We start from the raw sequence: 13,099 nt of genomic DNA, 5'->3' as shown, positions 1-13,099 counted from the left end.
GGATCTCTGGTTTTCTACTACCAATTAATCACTTTCATTGCACGCTTACTATGTTAGCATTTTATATATATTAACATATTTATCTCTTTAAAAAATTTTTAATGTTTATTTTATATTTGAGAGAAAGGGAGAGTGTGAGTGGGAGAGGGGCAGAGAGAGAGGGAGACACAGAATCCAGAGCAGGTTGCAGGCTCTGAGCTGTAGGCACACAGCCCAACTAGGGGCTTGAACGCACTAACCTCGAGATCACGACCTGAGCCGAAGTCAAACGCTTAACTGAGCCACCCAGGCGCCCCTAACATATTTATATATATAGTATATTATGTATATGTGTAAATATACATAAGTGCAACTGAATTCTTTGGATGCCACTTAGGGTGTTCTGATTCGGTTTTGCAGTATGATTGTTCCCTTTTACGAAGGAGAAAACTGAGGCGTAGAGAAATTCATTTGCTGACCTGAAGTCACTTGGGAAGCTGGAGATTTGTACCCAGTATCCTGACTCTGCAACTAATGGGCTACATCTCCTTGCCATAGGGGTGCCTTGTGCCTTTGAGATCAACTCACTTGACGGGGAAACGGAGGTCTGGAGGGGAGAAGTGCCTTGCTTCTGGTCACAGAGGGCTCTGACAGAGTTGAGAGGTTCTTTCATAGCCTGCCACCACTCATTTAATAGATGTTCTGAGTACACACCACAGACATTCTGGAGAGACAGTGGGGAAGCTTCCCAGGGCAGAGCACCCCCAGCCTGGTGCCCCTGATGCTCCGTGGCCCTGTGACGCTCATCATGGGCTAGTGGAGACAGTGCCCTGTGGCCGGGAACTGCTCTGGGGAGGCGAAAATGAGCCAGCAGGAATCCCACCCTTGAGGGGTATGAAGCCACATCCCTGAACCAATATGCCACACTGCACATCCCGTGTCCCCTACTGGGGGTCCTCCCTCTCCCTCTCCACCTGCTGGTATGCCAGGCACCTTTCAAGGCCCAGTTTGGTTCACTTGAGAGGCCGGGAAGCCTCTCTGCAGAATCCAGAACTGCTTCCTCTCCTTAGCACTTGTCTAAAGGCCTTTCTCTGTTGCGGGTACTTGACTATATTTGTGTCTATCCTCCTAGGCAGTCAGAAAGCCCCTCATGACCAGGACCCCGTCTTGCCGTGTACATGTCTTGCCGCGTCTTACTCTGCATGCCTGTCCTGGGCACCCAGGCTGATGTGCTATAATTTAACCTGTGGCATTAAGTACAAGCAGAACAGTTTCCAAGTGGGAATGACAAGAATTCAGAAGGGGTGGAAGTTCCTTGGTGAGAAAGTTAGTATCCTGCTTTGCAACACAGGGAGAGATGATGCACGTGAAAACAGGAGAGGCATTTAGGAGGAGGAATGAACTCAAAGGCACGGAGACAAATTTCGAAGAAGGGGGAAACAAGGGCCATGTGTGGGAGACGGCAAGTCTTCTGTCTGGCTGGACCCATAAAGGGAAAAAGTGGGAACTGAAGTTGGATCCAGACTGTGGAAGATATGGACTGCCAGGGTAAGGATGGAAGTTCCCTGTGGGCAACAGGAGGCCTGAGGATGTGGACAGGGGTCCCCTCCCCAGACGAGGAGCAGTGGGAGCAGGGGGCATTGCAGGGTGCTTTGCAGTTTCCAAAAGTCATTTTACCTGAACGTTTGGCTCACACAATTCTTACTGTATGTCTTCTAGATAAGATTATCATCCTTATGGAGACACTGGCTTGAAGTCACTTGCTCCAACTCACAATGCTAATAATAAGCACCAGGGCTGGGCTTGAGTCCAAAGCTGAGGGAAGGTGGATTGAATTGGTAATGGCGGTGTGACCGGGGAGGAGCAGTGATGGCAATGGGGGTGGGGCAGACTGGAGGGATGAACTCGGTAGAACTTAACCCCAAATTCAAAGGACGAGGGAGAGAAGGAGGGGACAAAGACAGGGCTGTCACCTAGAGCCTGAGTAGGGGAGGGAGGGAGGGCTGGATTCCCTTTTCCAGCCGTACTGCATTCCCCGAGTCAACCCAAGCCCTGACTCAGAGTACGGAAGAAGTTGGGGTGGGCATACCAGAAACCAGATCACAGAAACTGAAGATATCCCACAGGTCCTGCCAATATAAATCATATCAGATCATACCATATCATATCACATCACATCTTCTATATGATATGTCAGGTGAAATGGCAAAAGAAAGCTCTAGCTTTGACTTTTGGACTCAAAGGTCAGCTGTGTCCCTCCTGTCTCCACACACAGAGGCCCAGCTGGGAGCACACAGGAACATCCCTTCCTGCCAGGGCCCTTGTGGAGACATCATGAGGAAGTGTGTTTTTTGGTAGAAACTACTCTGAGTTCACTGAGTCTGTTGGCCTTTCTTCCTGAGCTCATAGCTACTACCTTCATTTCCAGCTCTTATCCCTCCCCACGTCCACTGAGTTCTGGTTCATGGCTCGTGGGCAGAGGGAGGTGGCCACTCACGGGTCTGGCTCATGACTGCTTCCCATGTGATTCTTTGCTTTTCCTTCCATCTGCCAGTAGGATGTCATTGCCTAGGGTAACGTGGAAACCACAGCCTGGTTTCCTGGATGGCAGGGTCCCTTCCCCCCAGTCAGGATCACCCGCTCTGGACAGTCAATTAGGATTTTATTATACTAAGACGCTGCAGTGTGGGAGTTTGCATGTCATCTTACCTAACAGAGCATGGAGAAGCTTTTTGAGACCCACGAGATGTTGTAGGATTGTAAAGTATTTTGTCCTGTTTCTATTTTAAAATCCAAGATTTTCTAGCCTGGGAAAGGCCATTTAGAAGGGCCAGCGGAGCCAAGCAGATGCCAGTCTGGGGTGTGTTAGGACCAAGGAAGGTCCCTCTCACAGCAGGGTCCAGTGTCCCCCTGATGTGATGCACACTGCCTCTATGAAATCAACCATCTCTCTCTTAGCACCTCTGAGCCCCTGAGCCTGGGGACCACTCAGAATAAGCCCTTCCCTCATTGTGCAGATGAGGTCACAATGAGAAAGAGACCTGCCCAAGGTCACATTCCCCTCCCCTGGTGCTGTGTGCCCACCGGCAACACTCATCATCCGCATGGCGGACAAATTACTGTGGTTATTGTTACAGTGGTGGCTCCAGATCTGGAGGCCTCCATTCCCACACCATCGTGTCATCCTTGCTCACAGTAGCTCTGAGCCTGACCATATGATCTGCTTTGGTCAATGGAACATCAGCAAATGCGATGCAGGAAAAGGCTTGCACAGCATCTGTGCGTGGGGGCTTGCTCTCTCTCTCTTGCTGCTGGGGCCGCCTCCTGTCCCCCACCACTCCTGCTATCAGGAAGTCTGTGCTACTGGAAGACAAGACTATAGGAGCAAAGACAAGTCTTCATGCTGAGTTCCTCTGGACCAGTGGTCTTTGGCCAGAGGGCAATTTTGCAACCCCCGCCCCCGCCCCCGAGAACATTTGCCAACATTTGGAGGTATTTTTAGTTGTCCTAATTGTCTGTGTGGGGGGTGCTACTGGAATCTAGTGGGTAGAGACCAAGGATGCTGTTCAACATCATCTTACAATGCACAGGACAGTGCCCACAACAAAGAATCATCCGGTTCCAAATGTCAATAGTGCTATGGTTTAGAAAGCCTGCTGTCAAGCAAACAGCCCTCAGCTGATGTCCCAGCTGGCTGCAGCCCCATTAGTGAGACCAACAGAAGAATGGCCCCACTGATAGCAGCCTAAATCACTAACCCACAGAATCGTGAGCAAAAAGATGGTGGTTGTTTTAAGTCATTAAATTTTCAGGTATATTTTGATAGAGTAGCAAAGGTGGGTACAGGACACTCAGTTAATGGTAGTCCCTTGCTGTGGATTTGGACATGGAACACAGAAGTGGCTGGGTCCTCATGAATGGATCCTGTGGATATTTACCCAGTTTGGTGCTGTTTTTCACACACACACATCCCTGTCATGGGCCAGCTGCTGTACTAAGTATTCTGTATGTACTAATTTAGTTAATTTTTGTAACAACTCCATGAGATATTGCCTCTAGTGTACAAAAGTGCAACTGAGGCTCAGAGTGATTAACTTGCCCAGTGTCACATGGTTACTAAGTAGAGCCACATTTTGGACATCTGGCCCCGAGTCCATGCCCTTGACCACCACTCCATGCTGTTTCCTGTCAGTGACTCTGTTTCTCCTGTGGCCCAGCTGCCCTCTCCCCTGCTCCTAGACTGCTGCCCATTGGGATGACTGGCTGCTGCGGCTCCCAGGTGGCCACAGATGTGTCTCGTGACATGCTACGCCTTGAAACAGGACTGTTGAAGAGGGTGAGTGTGAGCCACGGTTCCTGGGATCAGAATCCAATCTCCAAACCCAGCTCCAATATTTATTTGCGGTGGGATTTTTGAATGCTTTCCTTAACTTCTCTGAGTCTCAGTTTCCTTACTGGTAAAATGGGGCCACATCATCAGTATCCAACAATCAGTGATGTGCAGGACACAGGCCTAGACACTGATGGCACCAAGTAAACCAGCCAGGTGCATGAGGTCCCAGGAGATGTTAGCGGAGCCTCAGTTCCAGGCTGAAAGCGGCGGATGCCCAAGTCCATGACTGCGACCTTGGTCTCTCTCACTGGGCAGACCTCCAGGAAATAAAAAAGAACTTTTCTTCAGGAAATAATGAGCATCCCTGGAACTTCAGCATCTCCCACGCACTCCCTGACTGCAGTTCCATGTCTCCCAGCCTTGTACAGTGCGGTGGTTACCAGCCCAGCCCCCAGAGCTGGATGCTTGGGTTCATGTTCCAGCTGGCACCTTGGGCAGGTGCTTAACTTCACCGGGCCGCAGTTTCTCATCTGTCCGGTGGGGACGATGACTGACCTGATCTCATGAGGTCCTCGTAAGGAGGGAGTGAGTTGACAGTGAAGAGCAGCACATTTGCATGAGTAAGTGTTGCTGAAGTACCGACTTTTTTTTTTTTTCTTCCTATCATCCTTCCTTGCCAACCCTCCTGTGTTCCTCCCAAAACGGGTTCTCTGAATTCTAGAAATCCTGGCGGGCAGAGGACTGACACGTTCCCTGCTGTTATGGAATCTCTTGGGCTGAAGGTCATCTGTTTTAGGGCCATGGAACTTTCTCCTACGGCACTCACTCCCCTTGCAAGGACTCGTCACCTTGTTCTTTATGATTATTATTAATTAAAAGAACAAAGAGAATGGATGAGTGTCGTACAAAACTTGAAATATACAGATAAGCAGGAAGAAATGGAAAGCACTTCAAATCCCACCATTCAGAGAGAACTGTGGTTAACATGTTAGGGTCTCTTTCTCTCTCCAGACTTTTCCCCACTCAATATATTTGTTGAAATAAATCTGTGTACGTAGTGAGGCCAGGGGGTCAGCATACTCAGCCTCAGGCCCTCCTTCGAGGCCCCCGTGGTTGGGTAGGGCACCAGGGCCCTGTTGGTGGCTCTAGCCCAGGATCCAGGCAGGTCAGGGGCAGGACCTCTCTGCCTGATGCCAGTGTGCTCCCCACCCCCAGATGAGCCTGAAGCTGCCTTCTCCCAGCTCTGCATAGAACGCCCCATCTTCCACAGAGGTAATGTTTTGTGTGGGACAATTGTGTCAGAAGGAAGACCCTCACGCAGCCAGCAGGCCCTGGGAATGAATTGGGCCTTTACGTGAAAAGCTGCTCCCTGCACACCCCTAACTCCTGCTAACCTTCTCTGAAAGCTGACCACACCATCGCTAATAACCCAGATACTGAGCGGACGGAGTGGGGGCCTGCAGAAGGTCTGCAGCTTAATAACAGCTGGACAGTGTACTGGCAGACGTCAGGGTGACACTTTTCCAGGCTTTCTATAGACTCCTCCGAAACCTCGGGAGTGGAGTTTGCTTTCGCTCTCTACCATGGAATTTCTCAGAAATCTTAAAAACTATAATGGCCATGGGGCACCTGGGTGGCTCAGCGGGTTGAGCATCTGACTCTTGGTTTCGGCTTAGGTCATGAGCTCACAGTTTGTGGGTTCGAGCCCTGCATCGGGCTCTGTGCTGCCAGTGTAGAGCCTGTTTGGGATTCTCTCTCCCCCTCTCTCTGCCCCTCCCCTGCTCATTCTCTCTCTCTCTCAAAATAAATAAACTTAAAAAAACTATAATGGCTATCATTTATTGAGCATTTATTCTGTGCTGAGCCCTTCACAGAAATTATGTTAAATTCTCACTTCAGGTTTGCAAGGTAGATAAGGAACCTGAGGCTGAGGAAGGCCAGTGGCCTGACCCAAGTGCTGCCGTCTGTAAGAGTAGAGAGAGATTTAAACTCTGTCATTGAACTCTCAAACCCATGCTCTTGTTTCCATATAAAAATTAATATTTGGGGGACCCTGGGTGGCTCAGTTGGTTAAGCGTCTGACTCTTGATTTCAGCTCAGGTCATGATCCACGCTCGCTCGCTCGCTCTCTCTCCCTCTGCCCCTCTTTCCTGTTCACACGCTCTCTCTCGAAAAAATAAATAAATAAATAACAATAATGTTTATTTTATTCAAGTGACCTATGCCCATAGTTACAAATCAAACAGGGCTAGGGGCTGCCTGGGTGGCTCAGTCAGTTAAGCATCTGAGCTCATGATCTCATGGTTTGCGAGATCGAGCCCCACATTGGGCTCTATGCTCTCAGTGTGGAGCCTGCTTGGGCGTCTCTCTCTCCCTCTCTGCCCCTCCCCTCCCAATAAATAAATAGATTGATTAAATAAATAAATAAATAAATAAATAAATATCAAACAAGGCTAAAAGACACAGCAGAAACCAGCCCCAATCTTCTCTACTCCTCTGAGGCAACCACTTTCAACTCCGCAGCAGTATTTCTTCTGCTCTTAACTCCAGGTTTCAAAATATTCACCTAACTTCTATTTCTTATATATTATTATTATTATTATTATTATTATTATTATTACCTTTTTAAAGTACGCTCCACACCCGGTGTGGGGCCTGAACTCACGACGCCGAGATTAAGACCAACCAAGCCAGCCAGGCGCTTCTTATGTATTATTTCTGAGAACAAGTAATCCCCCACCTCTTTCCCATTTCTTAGTTTCTTCTACTTAAAGCAATTTCCTCTCATTCCTTTAGTGGATCTATGGGAGGCCCGGCGATCATTTCCCACCACTCACCTAGGGAAATGTGTCAGCCCTCCCCTTCTCCTCGAGGCCCTGGGAGCCTCTCCTCTCCAGAATGGCCCCTCCCTCTTAGCCCCGAGACTCCCCTCTGATTTTCCTTTGCTGAAGCCCCTGTTTCTGTGTGCCGTGGATTTCTCTTTCATGATGAGAATGGTTTCTGAGTCCTACATGTCTGAAAAGGTTATTCTTTCATTTTCCCTTCGCATTTGATTGATTTGGCTGAGCATAAGATTCTGGGTTGAAAATCATTTTCCCTCCGAATTTGGAAGGCATCCTTTCATTATTTTGTATCCGGTGCTTCCGGAGAGAAGTCTGATGCCCCTCTCACCCCCCCCCCCCATTCCTTTGTCTCTTAAGTGTTTTTCTTTTTCTGGGGTTTCCCAGACATTCACTTTATCCTCCGTGTTTGAAAGTTTGATACTGACGGTCTCCGGTGTGGACAGTTTTTTTGTGAATCATGCTGGGTACCTTCTCCTGAGTTTTTTAACCTTTCTTATCATATTTTAAATTTCCAAGAAATCTTTCTTCTCTGTTCCTTTTTCATAGAATTCTATTTCTGTCATATTTCCCCGAGGTTACCAATTTATAAGTTCTTTTCACAAAAAAAAAAAGGTTCTTCTGCTTGCTATAGAGTTCACCCCCTGTTTTCCCGTTTTGACCTCTTTCATTTCAAATGTCTGGTGACCCTTCATATTTAAGAGAAAGACAGGGTTATAGTCCAGCTGACTTCATAGTAGGGTGACCAGATGGCTCGAAGGCTGTTTTACTGGGACTCCTCATACAACATTTTACGAAGGTCTTTTCCTAGGAGTAGAGGGCAGGGGGTGAGGAAGAAACTCAATCTACCCGGAGAAGAATATTCCAGCTGCCTGCATGGAAGGGAAGTGACACCTAGCTGCTGGGGTTCTGGGAGCAGGCAGGGAATCTGACGGCCCATCATTTATTTATAGTTTTTAATTAATCTCCCGGTTTCCAAGCTCCTACCTCCCTGTCACTTTCCGCGGGGACCAGTGTCCTGGAGTCCAGAGCACCTTCAGTTCAGCTTCTCCGGATAACAACTTCCGGTCTCTCCTGGGGAAAAAAGAGAGTCAGCCGTGGCTTCCTGCGTCCTAGCGCTGCGCCTTGCTCCTGTCTTCTGTGGTACCCAGTGCCTTTAAAAACACCCAGGCTTCGGAGGTTCTCTGGGGCTCCTTGGCCCACATGTCATCCTGTGCCCCTCCTGCCTCCGTGTGGATTGTCACTTTCTCAGCTCTACTCCATCAGAGACCACTCCACTACCCACCTGCCCACCCAGCAAATGTTTGCAGGTCTTCCCTCCCGGGCGGTCTTCTCATTCTGGCTCAATGCCTTTGTAAGGCCGCTGTTAGTGGTCGTTTGGGGGGAAAGGGTAAGTGAAGTGGGATCTAGGAGGCTGTATCAGTTATCCATTGTTAAATAACAAATCATCCCCAAAACTATTCAAATGATAATAGTTTTGGGGCACCTGTGTGGCTCGGTTGGTTAAGCATCCGACTCTTGATTTCAGCTCGAGTCATGATCTCACAGTTCATGAGTTCGAGCCCTACATCAGACTCTGTGCTGACGGCATGGAGCCTGCTTGGGATCCTCCCTCTTCCACTCTTTTTCTCTCAAAATAAAGAAACGCACATAAAAAAAAATGATAACAGCTGGGGCGCCCGGGTGGCTCAGTCAGTTAAGTGTCTGACTTTGGCTCAGGTCATGATCTCATGGTTCCTGAGTTCCAGCCCCGCATAGGACTCTGCGCTGACAGCTCAGAGCCTGGAGCCTGCTTTGGAGTTCTGTGTCTCCTTCTCTCTCTGCCCCTCCCCTGCTCACACTCTGTCTCTCTCTCTCTCCCTCTCTGTCTCTCAAAAAAATAAACATTAAAAACATTTTTTTAATGACAATAGTTATACTGTTTTTCATGATTCTGTGGATTCATTGGGTGTTCATCTGCTGGTTTCACCTCGGCTCACTTGTGAAACTGCATTTAGCGAGTTGGTTGGGTTGGAAAACACAAGTTGGCCTTGTTCCTATGTCTGGTGGTTGGTGCTGGCTTTCGGCTGGGGTGCCTCAGTTCTCCTCCCCTGGTCCCTCACCTTCTAATAGGCTAGACTAGCTTCCTTGAGGGGTGATCTCAGGGCAATGTTCCAAAAGGCTAAAGGCCTTCATTTCTTTATCTATAAAATGTGGTTTTGTGTATAATAAATAAAGACGTGTAAAATCCATACTTAGCACAATGTGTGACACAAAGCAAGTGTTCAATAGTAAGCGATTTTTCTGGGAAAACATCACATCTCCAATTAACTTAACCACTGAAAATGGAAACTGAGGAATAAGACTAATCTAAGTCTGAGCTCCTTAAAGAAATAATCTTACAGGGCTGTCGCGAGGGTCCAAAAAATTCAAACCGATAACGGATCGAGAAGAATGCCTGACACATCGCACATGTTCATTAGTGTTTCGTGTGTGTCTCTGCTTTCTTAGGCGGAGGCACCAAGCATAGCCGGGCTCTGATAAGCAGCCACCAGCGAAGTGAGCTGGTTTGCACCTCGTCTGCGTTACGGACACTGCCAGTGTCGGCAGGTGGTCCACGTGTCCTGAGGCCCACGTGAATGCTCCAGGCCACCCTCTGGGTTCCAGTGCATCAAGAAAACCCCTCACACCACACCCAGGAGCAGGCAGAGAAGGGGCAGCCTTGTCTAGCCACTTGCAGTGACTTCTGCTCAAGGAGGTCACCTGCTATTCCCTGACAGATGCTTTCTTGTTCCACGTTGCTGCCCGCTGGAGTCAACTTCTAAGGCTAGAGCTTCTCTGCACATGGTGTTATATAGTTTTTAAGGGGAAAAAAAAATCCCAGCAGAACTGCAACGCCTCAGCTAATTCTTCCTCTCTCTGAAGTTTAATTCTAGACCATCTTCCTCCTCTGGGATTCAAAGGTCTCAGAGAGAAGAGGGTTCACCCAAACTCTTGACATATTTGCCGCAGACCTATTCCTGGGGAGGGTTGTGCAACACCCTTGGAGAGGGGTCAGAAAGCGGTCAAAAACATCCTGGGAAATTCGGTGGCAAGCAGAGATTTCTGGAGCCTGTCACGCCCCCTGTGAGGTCTCTGTAAACCCAGCACAGGCACTACCTTTCCCTAAATGGAGGGCTGTCCCTCCACCCCTCCCTTTACCCCCCCCCCCACCCCATCACTGGTCAGTGCTGACCCTCTAGTGAGGGCCTGGGGAGGTAGCCAGACCCGGGACAGCTGGGGCCAGGGTCCCCCAGTTAGCTGGTCTCTGCAGAGGGCCCCTTCCCCATGCCTCTCACCACAGGGATTCGGTGACTCACTCTGAAGAAGGCACATAAATTTCTTCCTAATAACACACTTGTCACTGAACCATTCCAACAATTTGGCATGGCAAGAGATCCGGCTCCAGGCAGCAGGGCGGGTAAGTCATATTCTGTTTATAAAGTGTTTCCCGCCGAGGGCTGGAGAGGGGCGAGGACCACCAAGCCCATGTCACACATTCCCTGCACAGCTGGAATGATTATGTCCATTTTACAGGTGAGGGACGTAGTGACTCAGCCCCTCAGGCCCCATGGGACAGACTCTGCTCCTCACCCCCAGCAGGCAGCACTGGGGAGGGGCCGTGATGGTCGAGAGCTCAGGTTTGAACCCTGGCTCTGCCACTTCTATCTGAGCCGGGCCACCTTCGACGGGTTCCTCCATCCGCCCAGCCTCCCCTTTGCTCATCTGCGATATGGGCACGAGACATAATTCGTGAGGCTTCTGTAAAGACGCAGTGAGGTACGTAAGGTAGAGAACTTTCAGCGTGGCACCAGCAGGCAGCGAGTGTTCTCAAGTGCAGCTGTTGGCATTACGGACTCCAGTCAAGTGTCACGTGCCCCCCTCTGGCTCATGACCACCCCACTGGGCTTCGGGTTGTCCCCTCCTTCGGCACTCCACCCTCTCCTGCTCTATCGTGAGTGAAAGACAGGTGGCCACTCCTATATTATATTACTTAATACTCTACTAGGATTTGAGGGAGGTGGTATTATCCACATTGACAGGGGTAGAAACTGAGGCCGGGTGAGTTTGGGTGACTTCCCCGAGACCACCACTAGGGGCGTGACAGAGCCAGGATTTGAGTTCACTCTTCCAACAGAGCAGCTCCCAGGGGAAGCCTTGCGATCAAGGACCAGCTGCACATGGGAAGTTCCCAACACAGCCGAGTATTTTTGTTCCTGCATTCTTCCCAGGCAGTTTACTCTCTGGACTCTGGACAGTTGCCAAGGAGGTGTGAACAAGAAGGCAGAAAGAGGACGTCCTTCGGAGGGTGCAATGAGGCAACAGGCCTGTCATTTACTGAGCCCTTGCTATGTGCCCTCCATGCTGTCAGCTGTATGTGTCCGTTAATTCACATACACTCCCGTGAAGCGGGCCTAGTGCAGCTCCTACCGTAGAGGGGAAAATGAGGCACAGAGTGGTCAGGTCACTTGCCCCAACCTACACCCAGGTGTCCACCTGTGCTGTTAATCTCTCCACCTGCTGCCTCCCATCAGGGTGGCACAAAGTTGGGCCACGGCACTCAGTTTTGGAAACCACATCCAGGGTGAAGGACCACCACACACGACCATGGGCACAAGGGCCAGGTCCTGAGTCCCTTCAGGCCTCTCACTAAGCATCCTCGAGTTTCTGTGTGCTGGGGGGAGAAGGGGGATCAGTGAGGGGCATCTCCGCTGCTTCCATACATGGGCGGGGGACAGAGGGGGCTTCAGCCCGGGCAGCATTCTCCTCAAAGCTACTACCTCAAAGCTACTTCTGTGAGTCTGCAATGGAGACAGACTGCATTAAACAGAAAGGCAGGCCCCGGGGGCCCACAGGGTCCTCTGCCTCTCCCCTGACGAACCTTGTCCCACCCCACCTCCCCGAGGAGGGGGGGGGCCCTCTCTCTGAGAGCGGGGGCTCCGCCTCGCCCTGCTCTGCACCTCCATCGCCCAGCACCGTGCCTAGCCCTCAGCAGGCATTTGTTGACTGGCTGACGGATGAATGGCTGGCTGACAAAAATCACTGCCAGCCCCAGTGATAAACAGAACCAGTGTGGCAGGAATTTGCTGGGTTGTTGAAGGGTGAGGGATCCAGATGGCTCCCCAGACAGCTGTGGTGTGGAGAGCCGAGGCGGGGCGGCACAGGCAGGCTGGACGGAAGGAACCACAGACTCCAATGGCACTGGTTCAAGTGGGTTGAGGGCTGGCCGCCAACCACACAGGGCAACAGGCTGGCCAACTGTGTCCTGGGCCTGTGTCGCACGGTATCAGGGCTGCTCCAGGGCGTCTGCCCTCGGCACTGCCTCCCCTGCCGTCACTGACACGCAGAGCCCTCCACGGGTAGGGGCTGGGAGGCAAGGGAAATCATCTGGACTGGCAGTCCCTAGATCAAGTTGGATCCCCCCCGCCCGGCTAGGCAGGTGACCTTGGGCCTGTCTCTCCGTCTGTGGCTTGTTCCCTCACACCTCACCATCTATACAATGGAGATGTGTCTACCCCACAGGACATGCTGTGGATGAGACAGCCCAGAACTTGAGTAGTCCTTTCCCCACCCACCCTCATCATAGCGGAAGACCCTGAGTCTGCGGAGAAGCCACATCCCTCAGGCGTCTCCTCAAGCGAGGACTTTCCACATCCGCAGCTCAGAGCCCAGGGCTTCTCCAAATTCCTCACCTCCTCCCTGCCCGCCCTCCAGCCCCAGAAGTGGGCTTCCCTGTGGAGCAGTCCCTGACACAGAAAAGGAAACAATTAGCATAATCACTAATTCAATTCTCTCCACTCTCTTCTCTGTGAAAATAATTTGCTCCTCTAACAGCCACCAGGCCAGGGAGCCGGTGAGGCTCAGGGAATTATGGAGTCTCGAGCTAATTAAGTGGAAGCCACTCTCCCCGCTCCAGGGAACCAGGCTC

The 13,099-nt window shown here is 50.6% G+C and overlaps 1 long non-coding RNA gene across 8 annotated transcripts in view; it reads right to left on the bottom strand.

Annotated features, from left to right (window-relative positions):
- LOC123382781 overlaps positions 1-13,099 on the bottom strand; it is a 107,389-nt gene that overhangs the window by 46,583 nt on the left and 47,707 nt on the right. For all 8 annotated transcript variants that reach the window (XR_006591698.1, XR_006591695.1, XR_006591697.1 and 5 more), the window contains exon 4: positions 8,140-8,226. This is a non-coding gene — a long non-coding RNA (uncharacterized LOC123382781). The remainder of the gene's footprint in view (positions 1-8,139; positions 8,227-13,099) is intronic.

Source organism: Felis catus, chromosome F1, assembly GCF_018350175.1.
Source record: "Felis catus isolate Fca126 chromosome F1, F.catus_Fca126_mat1.0, whole genome shotgun sequence".
Classification (NCBI taxonomy): domain Eukaryota; kingdom Metazoa; phylum Chordata; class Mammalia; order Carnivora; family Felidae; genus Felis; species Felis catus.
The sequence above is the reverse complement of the archived record's forward strand: the minus strand, read 5'-3'. Positions and strand labels throughout refer to the sequence as shown.